Source organism: Scyliorhinus torazame, chromosome 7 (assembly GCF_047496885.1).
Source record: "Scyliorhinus torazame isolate Kashiwa2021f chromosome 7, sScyTor2.1, whole genome shotgun sequence".
Lineage (NCBI taxonomy): Eukaryota > Metazoa > Chordata > Chondrichthyes > Carcharhiniformes > Scyliorhinidae > Scyliorhinus > Scyliorhinus torazame.
This window is the reverse complement of record NC_092713.1, coordinates 307559655-307576576: the sequence shown is the minus strand read 5'-3', so window position 1 is coordinate 307576576 and position 16922 is coordinate 307559655. Positions and strand designations below refer to the sequence as shown.

The 16922-nt window shown below is 52.4% G+C and overlaps 1 long non-coding RNA gene across 1 annotated transcript in view; it reads right to left on the bottom strand.

Moving 5' to 3' along the window:
* Nucleotides 1-1713: 1713 nt before the first annotated feature.
* LOC140427159 (uncharacterized) overlaps nt 1714-16922 on the bottom strand; it is a 113698-nt gene continuing 98489 nt past the window's right edge. Inside the window, exon 3 of the long non-coding RNA XR_011948402.1 lies at nt 1714-2009. This is a non-coding gene — a long non-coding RNA (uncharacterized lncRNA). The remainder of the gene's footprint in view (nt 2010-16922) is intronic.

Below are 16922 nucleotides of genomic sequence, written 5' to 3'. Positions count from 1 at the left end.
TTCTTCTTTGGCACCGGTATGATGGTGGTCTTCTTAAAGCAGGTGGGGACCTCGGATGGAGTAGGGCCAGATTAAAGATGTCCGCGAACACATCTGCCAGCTGGTCCGCGCAGGCTCTGAGTGCACGACCAGGGATCCCGTCCGGGCCCGTCGCCTTGCGAGGGTTCTTCTGAGGAAGGCTGATCTGACTTCGGAAGCTGTGACGGTGGGTATGGGTGAGTTATGGGCTGCTGGGGCACTTGACAGCGGATTGTTGGCTACTTGCTCGACCCAAGCATAAAATGCATTGAGTTCATCGGGGAGGGGTGCGCTGCTGCCGGAGATACTGCTCGGCTTCGCTTTGTAGCCCGTTATGTTGTTTAGTTCTTGCCACAACCGCCGAGAGTCTGTCTGTGACTCTAGCTTGGTTGATATTCTCTCTTGGCATCTCGGATGGCTTTGCGGAGGTCGTACCTGGATTTCGTGTATAGGTCAGGGTCGCCTGACTTGAACGCGTCAGACCTGCCCTTCAGTAGCGAATCAATCTCGTGATTGAGCCATGGTTTCCAGTTGGGGAACGTACGTACTGCTTTCTTCGGCACGCAGTCATCCACACATTTGCTGATGAAGTCTGTGACGGTGGTGGCATACTCATTTAAGTTGGTCGCTTAGTTCTTAAATATGGGCCAGTCCACTGTCTCTAAGTAGTCACGTAAGAGCTCTTCTGTTTCCTCGGACCAGCACTGCACAACCTTCTCAGCTGGATTCTTCCGTTTGAGTTTCTGCTTGTATGCCGTTCCGTCTTATGGTCTGATTTCCCAAAGTGCGGTCGAGGGATGGAACGGTAGGCGCCCTTGATTTTTGTGTAGCAGTGGTCAAGAGTGTTGTCGCCCCTGGTGGGACAGGAGATGTGCTGGTGGGATTTTGGCAGTACACTCTTGAGGTTGGCCTTGTTGAAGTCTCCGGCCACGATGAACAAGGCCTCCGGGTGTTCTGCTTCGTAGTTGTTTATAACTGCGTACAGTTCGTCCAGCGCCTTCCTCACTTCTGCCTGGCGTGGGATGTAGACCGCTGTGATAATGGCTGAAGTGAACTCACGTGGAAGATAGTATGGGCGGCACTTCACGGTCAGGTATTCCAGGTCCGGGGAGCAGTCGGTCACCAGGGTCGCCACATCCAAGCACCAGGAGGAATTGATGAGGAGGCAAACCCCTCCACCCTCCACCCCTCCAGGACGTGCTGTTCGGTGAATTCAGCATTCTGAATTCTCCCTCCGTGTACCCGAACAGGCGCCGGAATGTGGCGACTAGGGGATTTTCACAGTAACTTTATTGCACTGTTAATGTAAGCCTACTTGTGACATTAATAAAGATTATTATAAAGGAGTTTGCAGATAACGTAAAAAATGGTTAGTGGTTAATAATGAGGGAGGAAGCTGCAGACTGCAGGAAGGTGTCAATGGATTGGTCAGGTTGGCAGATGAATGAGATATGGAGTTCAGTGCGGTAATGCACAATGGGAGGGCAAACAAGGGGAGGGAACGTACTGGGTAATATATTGAAAGGTGTAGAGGAACAAAAGGACCCTGGGCGTGTATGTTGTTACCGTACCCTGGGCTAGTGTGTGGTCAATCCAAGCCCATGTGCGCCGGAGTCACAAGTATGTTTATAAAAATACCCAATGTCTTTGGCCCTTGGCTGCCCAATAATCAGTCACCAGGTTTGTAAATCTAAACACAATTAGTGTTTATTTGCAACAAGAACTTTCATGAAATATGCAGTAAATACAACTGGTTAATAAGCTAATACTTCATGCCCACTGTAACTTGCCCCCCCCTCTATACATGCACACACAAGACAGACAAACACAGAGGGGTGGAAAGGTGTAAAAAAACATAAGTGGTGGGAAGAAAGAGTCTTTGTTCCAGATGATGGGTTTAGCACACGATTCTTCACAGCAAACTTGCAGATTAAAGTCTTTGGGTTTCAGCCTGTAATGGTCTTCTTTGTAGATTCATTCGTTCAGGTACCCTGTAATTAGAAATGCATTACTCACAGCGTTTCCTGGAGAGGGGCATTATTTCTCATCAAACTGTGTTTTCAGTTCATAGTTTATCTTCAGGTCCCTGGAGTTTCAAGAAAACTGCACCCAGAGGCATTCTGGAGAGAGAGTCAGTCCTCACACCGGATCTTTCTGGAGAGAGTTAGCAAGATCTTTCTGGTGAAAGTTAGCGGGATCTTTCTGGGGATGGTTAGCTGGATCTCTCTGGGGAGAGTAAGCTGGATCTCTCTGGGGAGAGTTAGCTGGATCTCTATGGGGAGAGTTAGCTGGATCTCTCTGGGGAAAGTTAGCTGGATCTCTCTGGAGAGAGTTAGCTGGATCTCTCTGGAGAGAGTTAGCTGGATCTCTCTGGAGAGAGTTAGCTGGATCTCTCTGGAGAATTATAGCTGGATCTCTCTGGAGAGAGTTAGCTGTATCTCTCTGGGGAAAGTTAGCTGGATCTCTCTGGAGAGAGTTAGCTGGAACTCTCGGGAGAGAGTTAGCTGGGTCTCTCTGGGGGAGAGTTAGCTGGACCTCTCTGGGGAAAGTTAGCTGGATCTCCCTGGAGAGAGTTAGCTGTATCTCTCTGGGGAAAGTTAGCTGGATCTCTCTGGAGAGAGTTAGCTGGATCTCTCTGGAGAGAGTTAGCTGGATCTCTCTTGGGAGAGTTAGCTGGATCTCTCTGGGGAGAGTTAGCTGGTTCTCTCTGGGGAGAGATATGCTGGATCTCTCTGGAGAGAGTAAGCTGGATCTCTCTGGGGAGAGTTAGCTGGATCTCTCTGGGGAGAGTTAGCTGGATCTCTCTGGGGAGCGTTAGCTGGATCTCTCTGGGGAGAGTTAGCTGGATTTCTCTGGAGAGAGTTAGCTGGATCTCTCGGGGGAGAGTTAGCTTGATCTCTCTGGAGAGAGTTAACTGGTTCTCTCTGGGGAGAGTTAGCTGGATCTCTCTGGAGAGAGTTAGCTGGTTCTCTCTGGGGAGAGTTAGCTGGATCAGTCTGGGGAGAGTTAGCTGTATCTCTCTGGGGAAAGTTAGCTGGATCTCTCGGGCGAGAGTTAGCTGTATCTCGCTGGAGAGAGTTAGCTGGATCTCTCTGGAGAGAGTTAGCTGGATCTCTCTGGGGAGAGTTAGCTGGATCTCTCTGGGGAGCATTAGCTGGATCTCTCTGGGGAGAGTTAGCTGGGTCTCTCTGGGGAGAGTTAGCTGGATCTCTCTGGGGGTTAGCTGGATCACTCTGGGGAGAGTTAGCTGGATCTCTCTGGGGAGAGTTAGCCGGGTCTCTCTGGGGAGAGTTAGTTGGATCTCTCTGGGGAGAGTTAGCAGGATCTCTCTGGAGAGAGTTAGCAGGATCTCTCTGGGGAAGGTTAGCTGGTTCTCTCTGGAGAGAGTTAGCTGGATCTTTCTGGGGAGAGGGTTAGCTGGATCTCTCTGGGGAGAGTTAGCTGGATCTTTCTGGGGAGAGTTAGCTGGATCTTTCTGGGGAGACTTAGCTGGATCTATCTGGGGAGAGTTAGCTGGATATCTCTGGGGAGAGTTAGCTGGATCTCTCTGGGGAGCGTTAGCTGGATCTCTCTGGGGAGAGTTAGCTGGATCTCTCTGGGGAGAGTTAGCTGGATCTCTCTGGAGAGAGTCAGCTGGTTCTCTCTGGGGAGAGTTAGCTGGATCAGTCTGGGGAGAGTTAGCTGTATCTCGCAGGAGAGAGTTAGCTGGATCTCTCTGGAGAGAGTTAGCTGGATCACTCTGGAGATAGTTAGCTGTATCTCTCTGGGGAGAGTTAGCTGTATCTCTCTGGGGAAAGTTAGCTGGATCTCTCGGGCGAGAGTTAGCTGTATCTCTCTGGGGAGAGATAGCTGGATCAGTCTGGGGAGAGTTAGCTGTATCTCGCTGGAGAGAGTTAGCTGGATCTCTCTGGAGAGAGTTAGCTGTATCTCGCTGGAGAGAGTTAGCTGGATCTCTCTGGAGAGAGTTAGCTGGATCTCTCTGGGGAGAGTTAGCTGGATCTCTCTGGGGAGCGTTAGCTGTATCTCTCTGGGGAGAGTTAGCTGGGTCTCTCTGGGGAGAGTTAGCTGGATCTCTCTGGGGGTTAGCTGGATCTCTCTGGGGAGAGTTAGCTGGATCTCTCTGGGGAGAGTTAGCTGGATCTCTCTGGGGAGCGTTAGCTGTATCTCTCTGGGGAGAGTTAGCTGGGTCTCTCTGGGGAGAGTTAGCTGGATCTCTCGGGCGAGAGTTAGCTGTATCTCGCTGGAGAGAGTTAGCTGGATCTCTCTGGAGAGAGTTAGCTGGATCTCTCTGGGGAGAGTTAGCTGGATCTCTCTGGGGAGCGTTAGCTGGATCTCTCTGGGGAGAGTTAGCTGGGTCTCTCTGGGGAGAGTTAGCTGGATCTCTCTGGGGGTTAGTGGAACTCTCTGGGGAGAGTTAGCTGGATCTCTCTGGGGAGAGTTAGCAGGGTCTCTCTGGGGAGAGTTAGTTGGATCTCTCAGGGGAGAGTTAGCAGGATCTCTCTGGAGAGAGTTAGCAGGATCTCTCTGGGGAAAGTTAGCTGGTTCTCTCTGGAGAGAGTTAGCTGGATCTTTCTGGGGAGAGTTAGCTGGATCTTTCTGGGGAGAGTTAGCTGGATCTCACTGGAGAGAGTTAGCTGCATCTCTCTGGGGAGAGTTAGCTGGTTCTCCCTGGTGAGAGTTAGCTGGATCTCTCTGGGGAGAGTTAGCTGGATCTCTCTGGGGAGAGTTAGCTGGTTCTCTCTGGTGAGAGTTAGCTGGATCTCTCTGGGGAGAGTTAGCTGGATCTCTCTGGAGAGAGTTAGCTGCATCTCTCTGGGGAGAGTTAGCTGGTTCTCTCTGGTGAGAGTTAGCTGGATCTCTCTGGGGAGAGTGAGCTGGATCTTTCTGGGGAGAGTTAGCTGGATCTCTCTGGAGAGAGTTAGCTGCATCTCTCTGGGGAGAGTTAACTGGTTCTCTCTGGGGAGAGTTAGCTGGGTCTCTCTGGGGAGAGTTAGCTGGATCTCTCTGGGGAGAGTTAGCTGGATCTCTCTGGAGAGAGTTAGATGGTTCTCTCTGGGGAGAGTTAGCTGGATCTCTCTGGGGAAAGTTAGCTGGTTCTCTCTGGAGAGAGTTAGCTGGATCTTTCTGGGGAGAGTTAGCTGGATCTTTCTGGGGAGAGTTAGCTGGATCTCACTGGAGAGAGTTAGCTGCATCTCTCTGGGGAGAGTTAGCTGGTTCTCCCTGGTGAGAGTTAGCTGGATCTCTCTGGGGAGAGTTAGCTGGATCTCTCTGGGGAGAGTTAGCTGGTTCTCTCTGGTGAGAGTTAGCTGGATCTCTCTGGGGAGAGTTAGCTGGATCTCTCTGGAGAGAGTTAGCTGCATCTCTCTGGGGAGAGTTAGCTGGTTCTCTCTGGTGAGAGTTAGCTGGATCTCTCTGGGGAGAGTGAGCTGGATCTTTCTGGGGAGAGTTAGCTGGATCTCTCTGGAGAGAGTTAGCTGCATCTCTCTGGGGAGAGTTAACTGGTTCTCTCTGGGGAGAGTTAGCTGGGTCTCTCTGGGGAGAGTTAGCTGGATCTCTCTGGGGAGAGTTAGCTGGATCTCTCTGGAGAGAGTTAGATGGTTCTCTCTGGGGAGAGTTAGCTGGATCTCTCTGGAGAGAGTTAGCTGGATCTCTCTGGAGAGAGTTAGCTGGATCTCTCTGGAGATAGTTAGCTGGATCTCTCTGGGGAGAGTTAGCTGTATCTCTCTGGGGAAAGTTAGCTGGATCTCTCGGGCGAGAGTTAGCTGTATCTCGCTGGAGAGAGTTAGCTGGATCTCTCTGGAGAGAGTTAGCTGGATCTCTCTGGGGAGTGTTAGCTGGATCTCTCTGGGGAGAGTTAGCTGGATCTCTCTGGGGAGCGTTAGCTGAATCTCTCTGGGGAGAGTTAGCTGGGTCTCTCTGGGGAGAGTTAGCTGGATCTCTCTGGGGGTTAGCTGGATCTCTCTGGGGAGAGTTAGCTGGATCTCTCTGGGGAGAGTTAGCAGGGTCTCTCTGGGGAGAGTTAGCTGGATCTTTCTGGGGAGACTTAGCTGGATCTTTCTGGGGAGAATTAGCTGGATCTCTCTGGGGAGAGTTAGCTGGATCTCTCTGGGGAGAGTTAGCAGGGTCTCTCTGGGGAGTGTTAGCTGGATCTCTCTGGGGAGAGTCAGCTGGATCTCTCTGGGGAGAGTTAGCAGGGTCTCTCTGGGGAGTGTTAGCCGGATCACTCTGGGGAGTGTTAGCTGGATCTTTCTGGGGAGAGTTAGCTGGATCTCTCTGGGGAGAGTTAGCTGGATCTCTCTGGTGAGTGTTAGCTGGATCTCTCCGGGGAGAGTTAGCTGGATCTTTCTGGGGAGAGTTAGCTGGATCTCTCTGGAGAGAGTTAGCTGGATCTCTCTGGAGAAAGTTAGCTGGATCTTTCTGGGGAGACTTAGCTGGATCTCTCTGGGGAGAGTTAGCTGGATCTCTCTGGGGAGAGAGTTAGCTGGATCTCTCCGGGGAGAGTTAGCTGGATCTCTCTGGGGAGAGTTAGCTGGATCTCTCTGGGGAGAGAGTTAGCTGGATCTCTCCGGGGAGAGTTAGCTCGATCTCTCTGGGGAGAGTTAGCTCGATCTCTCTGGGGAGAGTTAGCTGTATCTCTCTGGGGAACGTTAGCTGGATCTCTCGGGCGAGAGTTAGCTGTATCTCGCTGGAGAGAGTTAGCTGGATCTCTCTGGAGAGAGTTAGCTGGATCTCTCTGGGGAGAGTTAGCTGGATCTCTCTGGGGAGCGTTAGCTGTATCTCTCTGGGGAGGGTTAGCTGGGTCTCTCTCGGGAGAGTTAGCTGGATCTCTCTGAGGGTTAGCTGGATCTCTCTGGGGAGAGTTAGCTGGATCTCTCTGGGGAGAGTTAGCTGGATCTCTCGGGCGAGAGTTAGCTGTATCTCGCTGGAGAGAGTTAGCTGGATCTCTCTGGAGAGAGTTAGCTGGATCTCTCTGGGGAGAGTTAGCTGGATCTCTCTGGGGAGCGTTAGCTGGATCTCTCTGGGGAGAGTTAGCTGGGTCTCTCTGGGGAGAGTTAGCTGGATCTCTCTGGGGGTTAGCTGGATCTCTCTGGGGAGAGAGTTAGCTGGATCTCTCCGGGGAGAGTTAGCTGGATCTCTCTGGGGAGAGTTAGCTGGATCTCTCTGGGGAGAGTTAGCTGGATCTCTCTGGAGATAGTTAGCGGGATCTCACTGGGGAGAGTTAGCTGGATCTCTCTGGGGAGAGTTAGCTGGATCTCTCTGGGGAGAGTTAGCTGGATCTCTTTGGGGAGAGTTAGCTGGATCTCTCTGGAGAGAGTTAGCTGGATTTCTCTGGGGAGAGTTAGCTGGATCTCTCTGGAGAGAGTTAACTGGTTCTCTCTGGGGAGAGTTAGCTGGATCTCTCTGGAGAGAGTTAGCTGGTTCTCTCTGGGGAGAGTTAGCTGGATCTCTCTGGAGAGAGTTAGCTGGTTCTCTCTGGGGAGAGTTAGCTGGATCTCTCTGGGGAGAGTTAGCTGGATCTCTCTGGGAGAGTTAGCTGGATCTCTCTGGAGGGAGTTAGCTGGTTCTCTCTGGGGAGAGTTAGCTGGATCTCTCTGGGGAGAGTTAGCTGGATCTCTCTGGGGAGAGTTAGCTGGATCTCTCTGGAGAGAGTTAGCTGGTTCTCTCTGGGGAGAGTTAGCTGGTTCTCTCTGGGGAGAGTTAGCTTGATCTCTCTGGGGGAGAGTTAGCTGGGTCTCTCTGGGGAGAGTTAGCTGGATCTCTCTGGGGAGAGTTAGCTGGATCTCTCTGGGGAGAGTTAGCTGGATCTCTCTGGAGAGTTAGCTGGATCTCTCTGGAGGGAGTTAGCTGGTTCTCTCTGGGGAGAGTTAGCTGGATCTCTCTGGGGAGAGTTAGCTGGATCTCTCTGGGGAGAGTTAGCTGGATCTCTCTGGAGAGAGTTAGCTGGTTCTCTCTGGGGAGAGTTAGCTGGTTCTCTCTGGGGAGAGTTAGCTTGATCTCTCTGGGGGAGAGTTAGCTGGGTCTCTCTGGGGAGAGTTAGCTGGATCTCTCTGGGGAGAGTTAGCTGGATCTCTCTGGGGAGAGTTAGCTGGATCTCTCTGGAGAGAATTAGCTGGATCTCTCTCGTGAGAGTTAGCTGGTTCTCTCTGGGGAGAGTTAGCTGGATCTCTCTGGAGAGAGTTAGCTGGATCTCTCTGGGGAGAGTTAGCTGGATCTCTCTGGGGAGAGTTAGCTGGATCTCTCTGGGAATAGTTAGCTGGATCTCTCTGGGGGAGAGTTAGCTGGATCTCTCTGGAGAATGTTAGCTGTATCTCTCTGGGGAGCGTTAGCTGGATCTCTCTGGAGAGAGTTAGCTGGATCTCTCTGGGGAGTGTTAGCTGGATCTCTCTGGGGAGAGTTAGCTGGATCTCTCTGGGGAGCGTTAGCTGGATCTCTCTGGGGAGAGTTAGCTGGGTCTCTCTGGGGAGAGTTAGCTGGATCTCTCTGGGGGTTAGCTGGATCTCTCTGGGGAGAGTTAGCTGGATCTCTCTGGGGAGAGTTAGCAGGGTCTCTCTGGGGAGAGTTAGCTGGATCTTTCTGGGGAGTCTTAGCTGGATCTTTCTGAGGAGAATTAGCTGGATCTCTCTGGGGAGAGTTAGCTGGATCTCTCTGGGGAGAGTTAGCAGGGTCTCTCTGGGGAGTATTAGCTGGATCTCTCTGGGGAGAGTTAGCTGGATCTCTCTGGGGAGAGTTAGCAGGGTCTCTCTGGGGAGTGTTAGCCGGATCTCTCTGGGGAGTGTTAGCTGGATCTTTCTGGGGAGAGTTAGCTGGATCTCTCTGGGGAGAGTTAGCTGGATCTCTCTGGTGAGTGTTAGCTGGATCTCTCCGGGGAGAGTTAGCTGGATCTTTCTGGGGAGAGTTAGCTGGATCTCTCTGGAGAGAGTTAGCTGGATCTCTCTGGAGAAAGTTAGCTGGATCTTTCTGGGGAGACTTAGCTGGATCTCTCTGGGGAGAGTTAACTGGATCTCTCTGGGGAGAGAGTTAGCTGGATCTCTCCGGGGAGAGTTAGCTGGATCTCTCTGGGGAGAGTTAGCTGGATCTCTCTGGGGAGAGAGTTAGCTGGATCTCTCCGGGGAGAGTTAGCTGGATCTCTCTGGCGAGAGTTAGCTGGATCTCTCTGGGGAGAGTTAGCTGGATCTCTCTGGAGATAGTTAGCGGGATCTCACTGGGGAGAGTTAGCTGGATCTCTCTGGGGAGAGTTAGCTGGATCTCTCTGGGGAGAGTTAGCTGGATCTCTCTGGGGAGAGTTAGCTGGATCTCTCTGGAGAGAGTTAGCTGGTTCTCTCTGGGGAGAGTTAGCTGGATCTCACTGGAGAGAGTTAGCTGGTTCTCTCTGGGGAGAGTTAGCTGGATCTCTCTGGGGAGAGTTAGCTGGATCTCTGTGGGAGAGTTAGCTGGATCTCTCTGGAGGGAGTTAGCTGGTTCTCTCTGGGGAGAGTTAGCTGGATCTCTCTGGGGAGAGTTAGCTGGATCTCTCTGGGGAGAGTTAGCTGGATCTCTCTGGAGAGAGTTAACTGCTTCTCTCTGGGGAGAGTTAGCTGGATCTCTCTGGAGAGAGTTAGCTGGTTCTCTCTGGGGAGAGTTAGCTGGATCTCTCTGGATAGAGTTAGTTGGTTCTCTCTGGGGAGAGTTAGCTGGATCTCTCTGGGGAGAGTTAGCTGGATCTCTGTGGGAGAGTTAGCTGGATCTCTCTGGAGGGAGTTAGCTGGTTCTCTCTGGGGAGAGTTAGCTGGAGCTCTCTGGGGAGAGTTAGCTGGATCTCTCTGGGGAGAGTTAGCTGGATCTCTCTGGAGAGAGTTAGCTGGTTCTCTCTGGGGAGAGTTAGCTGGTTCTCTCTGGGGAGAGTTAGCTTGATCTCTCTGGGGGAGAGTTAGCTGGGTCTCTCTGGGGAGAGTTAGCTGGATCTCTCTGGGGAGAGTTAGCTGGATCTATCTGGGGAGAGTTAGCTGGATCTCTCTGGAGAGTATTAGCTGCATCTCTCTGGTGAGAGTTAGCTGGTTCTCTCTGGGGAGAGTTAGCTGGATCTCTCTGGACAGAGTTAGCTGGATCTCTCTGGGGAGAGTTAGCTGGATCTCTCTGGGGAGAGTTAGCTGGATCTCTCTGGGGAGAGTTAGCTGGATCTCTCTGGGGGAGAGTTAGCTGTATCTCTCTGGAGAATGTTAGCTGTATCTCTCTGGGGAGCGTTAGCTGGATCTCTCTGGGGAGAGTTTGCTGGATCTCTCTGATGAGTGTTAGCTGGATCTCTCTGGGGAGAGTTAGCTGGATCTCTCTGGTGAGTGTTAGCTGGATCTCTCTGGGGAGAGTTAGCTGGATCTCTCTGGGGAGAGTTAGCTGGATCTCTCTGGGAGTTAGCTGGATCTCTCTGGGGAGAGTTAGCTGGATCTCTCTGGGAGTTAGCTGGATCTCTCTGGGGAGAGTTAGCTGGATCTCTCTGGGGAGAGTTAGCTGGATCTCTCTGGGGAGAGTAAGCCGGATCTCTCTGGGAGTTAGCTGGATCTCTCTGGGGAGAGTTAGCTGGATCTCTCTGGGAGTTAGCTGGATCTCTCTGGAGAGAGTTAGCTGGATCTCTCTGGGGAGAGTTAGCTGGATCTCTCTGGAGAGAGTTAGCTGGATCTCTCTGGAGTGAGTTAGCTGGATCTCTCTGGTGAGTGTTAGCTGGAACTCTCTGGGAGTTAGCTGGATCTCTCTGTGGAGAGTTAGCTGGATCTCTCTGGAGTGAGTTAGCTGGATCTCTCTGGGGAGAGTTAGCTGGATCTCTCTGGGAGTTAGCTGGATCTCTCTGGGGAGAGTTAGCTGGATCTCTCTGGAGTGAGTTAGCTGGATCTCTCTGGTGAGTGTTAGCTGGAACTCTCTGGGGAGAGTTAGCTGGATCTCTCTGGGGAGAGTTAGCTGGATCTCTCTGGGGAGAGTTAGCTGGTTCTCTCTGGGGAGAGTTAGCTGGATCAGTCTGGGGAGAGTTAGCTGGATCTCTCTGGGAGTTAGCTGGATCTCTCTGGGGAGAGTTAGCTGGATCTCTCTGGGGAGAGTTAGCTGGATCTCTCGGGAGAGAGTTAGCTGGATCTCTCTGGGGAGAGTTCGCTGGATCTCTCTGGGGAGAGTTCGCTGGATCTCTCTGGGGAGAGTTAGCTGGATCTCTCTGGGGAGAGTTCGCTGGATCTCTCTGGGGAGAGTTAGCTGGATCTCTCTGGGGAGAGTTAGCTGGATCTCTCTGGGAGGGAATAGTGGGATCTTTCTTTCACGTTGCTGCCAGAATCAAATCTCAAACCAAACTCAAATCCTGTGACCTCCCAGTGGAATAGGATTCAATTGCCACCTGCTTCCGGACAGGACACAGCCTGTTGGTCAATTTGCAGGCCACTATCCAGGTCAATCAAACCGCCATCCAACCCATCTCCCTCTTTGGGGCCGACAAGTCTGCAGCTTCTGTTCAAACCAGCACAGCCTTCCAGATCCTTCCTGCTTGAATAAAAGATACAGGGCGGGATTCTCCGACCCCCCGACGGCTCGAGAGAATTGCCGGGGGACGGCGTGAATCCCACCCCCGCCGGCTGTCGAATTCTCCGGCGCCGGGTTTTGGCTGGGGCGGGAATCGCGGCCCGCGATGGGCCGAGTGGCCGCCCGTTTTCGACCTGGCTCCACGGGCGGCCTGCAGAGTCCGCGGGTGGGGGGGGGATCTGGCCCCGGGGGGGGGGGGGCCCACGGTGGCCTGGCCCGCGATCGGGGCCCACCGATCCGCGGGCGGGCCTGTGCCGTGGGGGCACTCCCTCCGCGCCGGCTGCTGTCAACCTCCGCCATGCCATGCGCTGGGATGACGCCAGGACAAGCCGGCGCTCCTGCGCATGCGCCAACTCGCGCCGACCGGCGGTGGCCCTTCGGCGCCGCTTGGCATGGCGTCAAGCCCTTCCATGCCGGCTGGCGCGGCGGCAAACACTCCAGTGCCGACCTAGCCCCTGATGGTGCGGAGGATTCCGCACCTACGGGATGGCCCGACACCGGAGTGGTACACGCCACTCCTCGGCACCGAAGTGGCCCGCCCTGCCGGTTCACGGAGAATCTCGCCCACGGGCTTCTTGCCTTAAAGCCACATGTCCATTAATCATCCATGGATCAAAAATGTAACGGAAAAATTAAAGAAAGGCGAAATAAAGGAATAAACAGAGAATAAACAGGAAGAACCCTTACAATGTTTACAGATCCCTGAAAGGAGCAGCACTGGACGATACTGTGGTTAACAAGGCTATAGGATGCTTTCTTCTATTGCCCATGAGTCTTGTATTATAAGGTCAGGGAGGGTACATTGGGACAATAAAAAACACGAGGTAGGCCTCAGTGAGAGTACCATGCACAGCTCTGTGTACCACATGACAGGGAGGATGTGATCATACCAGGGAAGATACACAGGAAGGTGTTTCCAGGACTGGAGGGGGTGGTGTTCCCCTATGTCTGCTGCCCTTGTCCTTCTAGGTGGTCGCGGTCGTGGTTTTGGAAGACGCTGCCGAAGGAAACTTGGTGAGTTCCTACTTAGACCCGAAGAGGCTGGGGATTTGGTTTAATTCAGCTGCATGAAATTACGAGGAAGCAAGATAGGGTAGACAGAAAGGAGCTTTTCCCCTGAGCAGAGAGGCGATTAACCAGGGTGAGCAGATTTACAGTAATTCACTACTGAATTAAAGAGGAGTTGAGGAGGCATTTTTCCAGAGTTTGGTGAGGTCCCGCTCTCGCTGCCTGAACTGGTGGTCGAGGAAGAAACACTTATCACATTTTAAAAATACTTGGATTTTCGCTTGAAATGGGATTAAGCTGGATTACAAATGTGTCGGACAGAAAATCGTCCTTTTAAGTGCTGTGAACTTCGTCAGCGTGATTCTCCATTACTGGGACAATGTCCCCGCCCCGGCGTCAAAATTTACTCCTGAAATTCCTGCAAAGAAGTGAAACAAATTCTAAGCCCTGCAGGGAACCCGGGTAAATCCCGCAGCTTTTGCTGCAGATACGGCCCCCGCATGTCCGAGTCCGAGGCCGCGCATGCGCACGGCGGGCGACCTCCAGCGGCCGCGCCGTGCTCCATGGCGGACTCGGCCCCCGGAGCCAGACCCAAGAAAGAGACCCCCCCCGATCGGCAGCGCCCCCGACCCGCACATTAACACCCCAGCCGCCACTAAGGCCCCGCCTGTTCTCCGATCCGCCTGCCCGTGACCAGGGCGGCCACGGACTGAGTCCGCAGCCACCACGAGAGCATCCCCGCCGGCAATAGATGGTTAGTTCCACGCCGTCGGGAACTTGGCTGGTCGGGAGCAGAGGATTGCTGAGCGGCCCTCTGGCCCCCCCCCCCCCCCCCCCCAACCCCCCCCCCACCCCCCCGGCAGCGGGGCGTTATCCCCGTAGTGATGCCAATTTTCGGTGCCCGGAGAATCGCCAAACCGGCACCAGGCCCGATTACAGCGCCAAACTGGACTCTCCACCCCGGTGCCGCCCGCGATTTCGTCATCGGTCTGCAGAGAACCCAGCCCCCTATGTTTCTCTATTGTGAAGTAAACATAGATAGGATTGTGAACAGGTGTGATGTTTTCACAGTCTGTCCAGATGCAGCATTGAGGTAAGATGGTGGTGAATAGCTGGGCGCCGCAGATCATAAGACCATGAGACATAGGAGCAGAATTAGGCCATTCGGCCCATCGAGTCTGCTCCGCCATTCAATCATGGCTGATATGTTTCTCATCCCCATTTCTCCTGCCTTCTCCCCATATCCCCTGATCCTCCTTAGTTTCAGTTCTCTTCCCTCACCTAGTTGTCCACTAAGACAGGCTTTCGTCTGTTTCCATAGATAGCAATTCCTAGAACAAGTGGCTACTCTGTCCCCAGAGGTTTATAGTATGAGGAGCCCAACCCTACATCAGACATGGCAGACCAGGAGTCTCTCCCACTCTCACCACCAGCCATTGACGTGTTTGGAAAGGTTTGCAGGTTGACTCACTCAACCTGTTTGGCCACATTATGAACTTAGTCATCCTTAGTCATCAAGCCTTGTAATGTTAGCATTCATGTTGAGAGGGCTAGAATACAAGAGCAGGGATGTACTTGTGAGGCTGTATAGGGCTCTGGTCAGACCCCATTTGGAGTATTGTGAGCAGTTTTGGGTCCCGTATCTAAGGAAGGATGTGCTGTACTTGGAAAGGGTAAGGAGGAGCTTCACAAGAATGATCCCTGGAATGAAGAGCTTGTCGTATGAGGAACGTTTGAGGACTCTGGGTGTGCACTCGTTGGCGTTTAGAAGAATGAGAGGGGATCTTATTGAAACTTACAAGATACTGCGAGGCCTGGATAGAGTGGACGTGGAGAGGATGTTTCCACTTGTAGGAAAAACTAGAACCAGAGGCACAATCTCTGACTAAAGGGACGATCCATTAAAACAGAGATCAATTTCTTCAGCCAGAGGGTGGTGAATCTGTGGAACTCTTTGCCGCAGAAGGCTGTGGAGGCCAAATCACTGAGTGTCTTTAAGACAGAGATAGATAGGTTCTTGATTAATAAGGGGATCAGGGTTGATGGGGAAAAGTCAGGAGAATGGGGATGAGAAAAATATCAGCCATGATTGAACGGCGGAGCAGACTCGATGGGCCGAGTGGCCTAATTCTGCTCCTATGTTTTATGGTCTTATGGGACTCGAACCCGGAGCTTCTGGGTCAGAGGCAGGGACACTGCCCCTGCACCACATGACTCCCACATACCTCAGTGAGGGCCCACATTTTCAGGAAAGTGATAAGGGAAAGCTGAACATTAAAGCGAAACATCCAAAGGGCAGAAGATTTCACAGATTAACCAGTGAGTGCACTCTCTTCCTTTTCTGTGAAGAGAAACACCCTGATCGGCACTGGAGAAACACAAATTCTTTCTTTCCTCCTGCAGCACGGAGAGGGTTAAATGACGTAAGAGGCTGCACATTCTCAGCTGTAATGCGGTCTGACAACACTCCCCTGTGGAGCTAGGCCTGAAAGGGATGGGAATAAAGAGATGAGAGACATCGAAACCCGCAGCGAGTCATCCTATCCTCTGCCAGAGCATTCCGGAGGAACCCGGCTCTTGCCAATGACCTTTTCAGACTTGTCTGCTCGCACAGATCTGAACGTAAGCCAGGAATCTCTAACCCGTTTCTCCTCGGCACACGGTTCGACAGTTCAGGAGAGCAAGCACTCCGACGCCCAGGAGCTTCTCCATTCCTTCACACTGCTCGCCGTGATGCACCCCTGGACCATCTCCCCGGTCACTCAGGTTGCAACACACAGGCGTTTCGAATTCATGCACCGCTTCTCCCCCAGCCGAGTGGGCAGCGTGACAGCGGCCTGCGTGTTCACGCACGGGATAACATGCAGTTGGAAATGTTTGTACAGAAATCCAGGACGGCAATACACACCTGGATCTAACTTGTATTCAAGTTGCCCGGATGCTTTCATTTTGGTCTGATTGCCTGGCCTGTGTTTCTAAATATAATTTCCTTTTCCATGTATTACTGCTGGTTTCTGGAGTCAGTTCCATGGGCATCGAGTGATACAACGCAGAAGGAGGGTATTCGGCCCATCAAACCCATACTGGATCTCTTAAACAGCTATCCAATCAGTCCCACACTTTCACCAAAACCTTGCCAATGTTATTCCCATTGAAGTATATATCCTCCAATCTCTTGCCTGAATCCCATTGATGGCAGACGTTTTGACTGCAGGAGGCCCTACAGATGAGTGCAACCCTGCCCTGCAGTAACTTCCACACTCATACTTTCCAGCAGAGATACTTGAATAGGAGTCAGGGACAGAGAGCTGAGCATCTACCATCTACACTGCCGGCAAGACTGTGAAAGACCTAATACAGACCTTAAACATTCACTCCACCCAACGCTGACGGACAGTGGCAGCCGTGTGTACCATCTACAAGATGCACTGCAGTAACTCACCAAGGTTTCTTTGGTAGCACCTTCCAAACCCACGATCTCTGCCATCTAGAAGGACAAGGGCAGCAGATACCTGGGAACCCCACCCGCCTTGAGGTTCCCCTCCACGTCACTCACCATCCAGACTTGGAAAAGTATCGGCCGTTCCTTTACTGTCACTGGGTCAAAATCCTGGAACTCCCTCCCTAACAGCACAATGGGTGTACCTACACCGCATGGACTGCAGCGGGTCAAGAAGGCGGCTCACCGCCACCTTCTTAAGAGCATTAGGGATGGGCCAGTGGTGCCCACATACCGTGAAAGAGTAAGTTGATACAAACTGACGGGGGAGGCAGTGTTTGATGCCTTTGTATGGCTTAGAAGAAAGAAAACCGAGACAGGGAAGCGAGAGGCAATATTTGGCTGCAGACATGTTGGAGATCAGACTAATTTCACCCGCCGTTACTTTGTTGTGAGAAAGAAGCGGGTGTCTCTTTTCGTGAGGCCAGGCCCTTCGTGGTGTTTGGACACATCTTCCACAATCCGCCTGTGCACAAGCTGACACAGTTAACCCTTGACCAATTAACTGAGTCAATCTATTTCCTCCCCTCTGTCACATTGTTTGGTTGTTTGCTGTCATTGATGCCGTGTCTGTGGTAAAAGCCGAGGGGTGGTTTCAAACGCAGTAACCTCTTTTCAGTGTCCCTGTATTGGTGGTTGTTACTTCCTGGGCAGTGCTGGGACTCACATTCAGTACTTATAATCATGCTCGTAAAATTTGGCATTGAGAATACTGGATAACACTAAATGTACGGAAGATCAATCCAAACTCCACAGTTACGAAGGTTCGAACATGTAAACAGGAAGAGCAGTAATCGGTCTGACAATTAATCAAGCTTCTCCTATGTTATGTGACCTCTCCACACTCTCATTCCGACTGAAACCC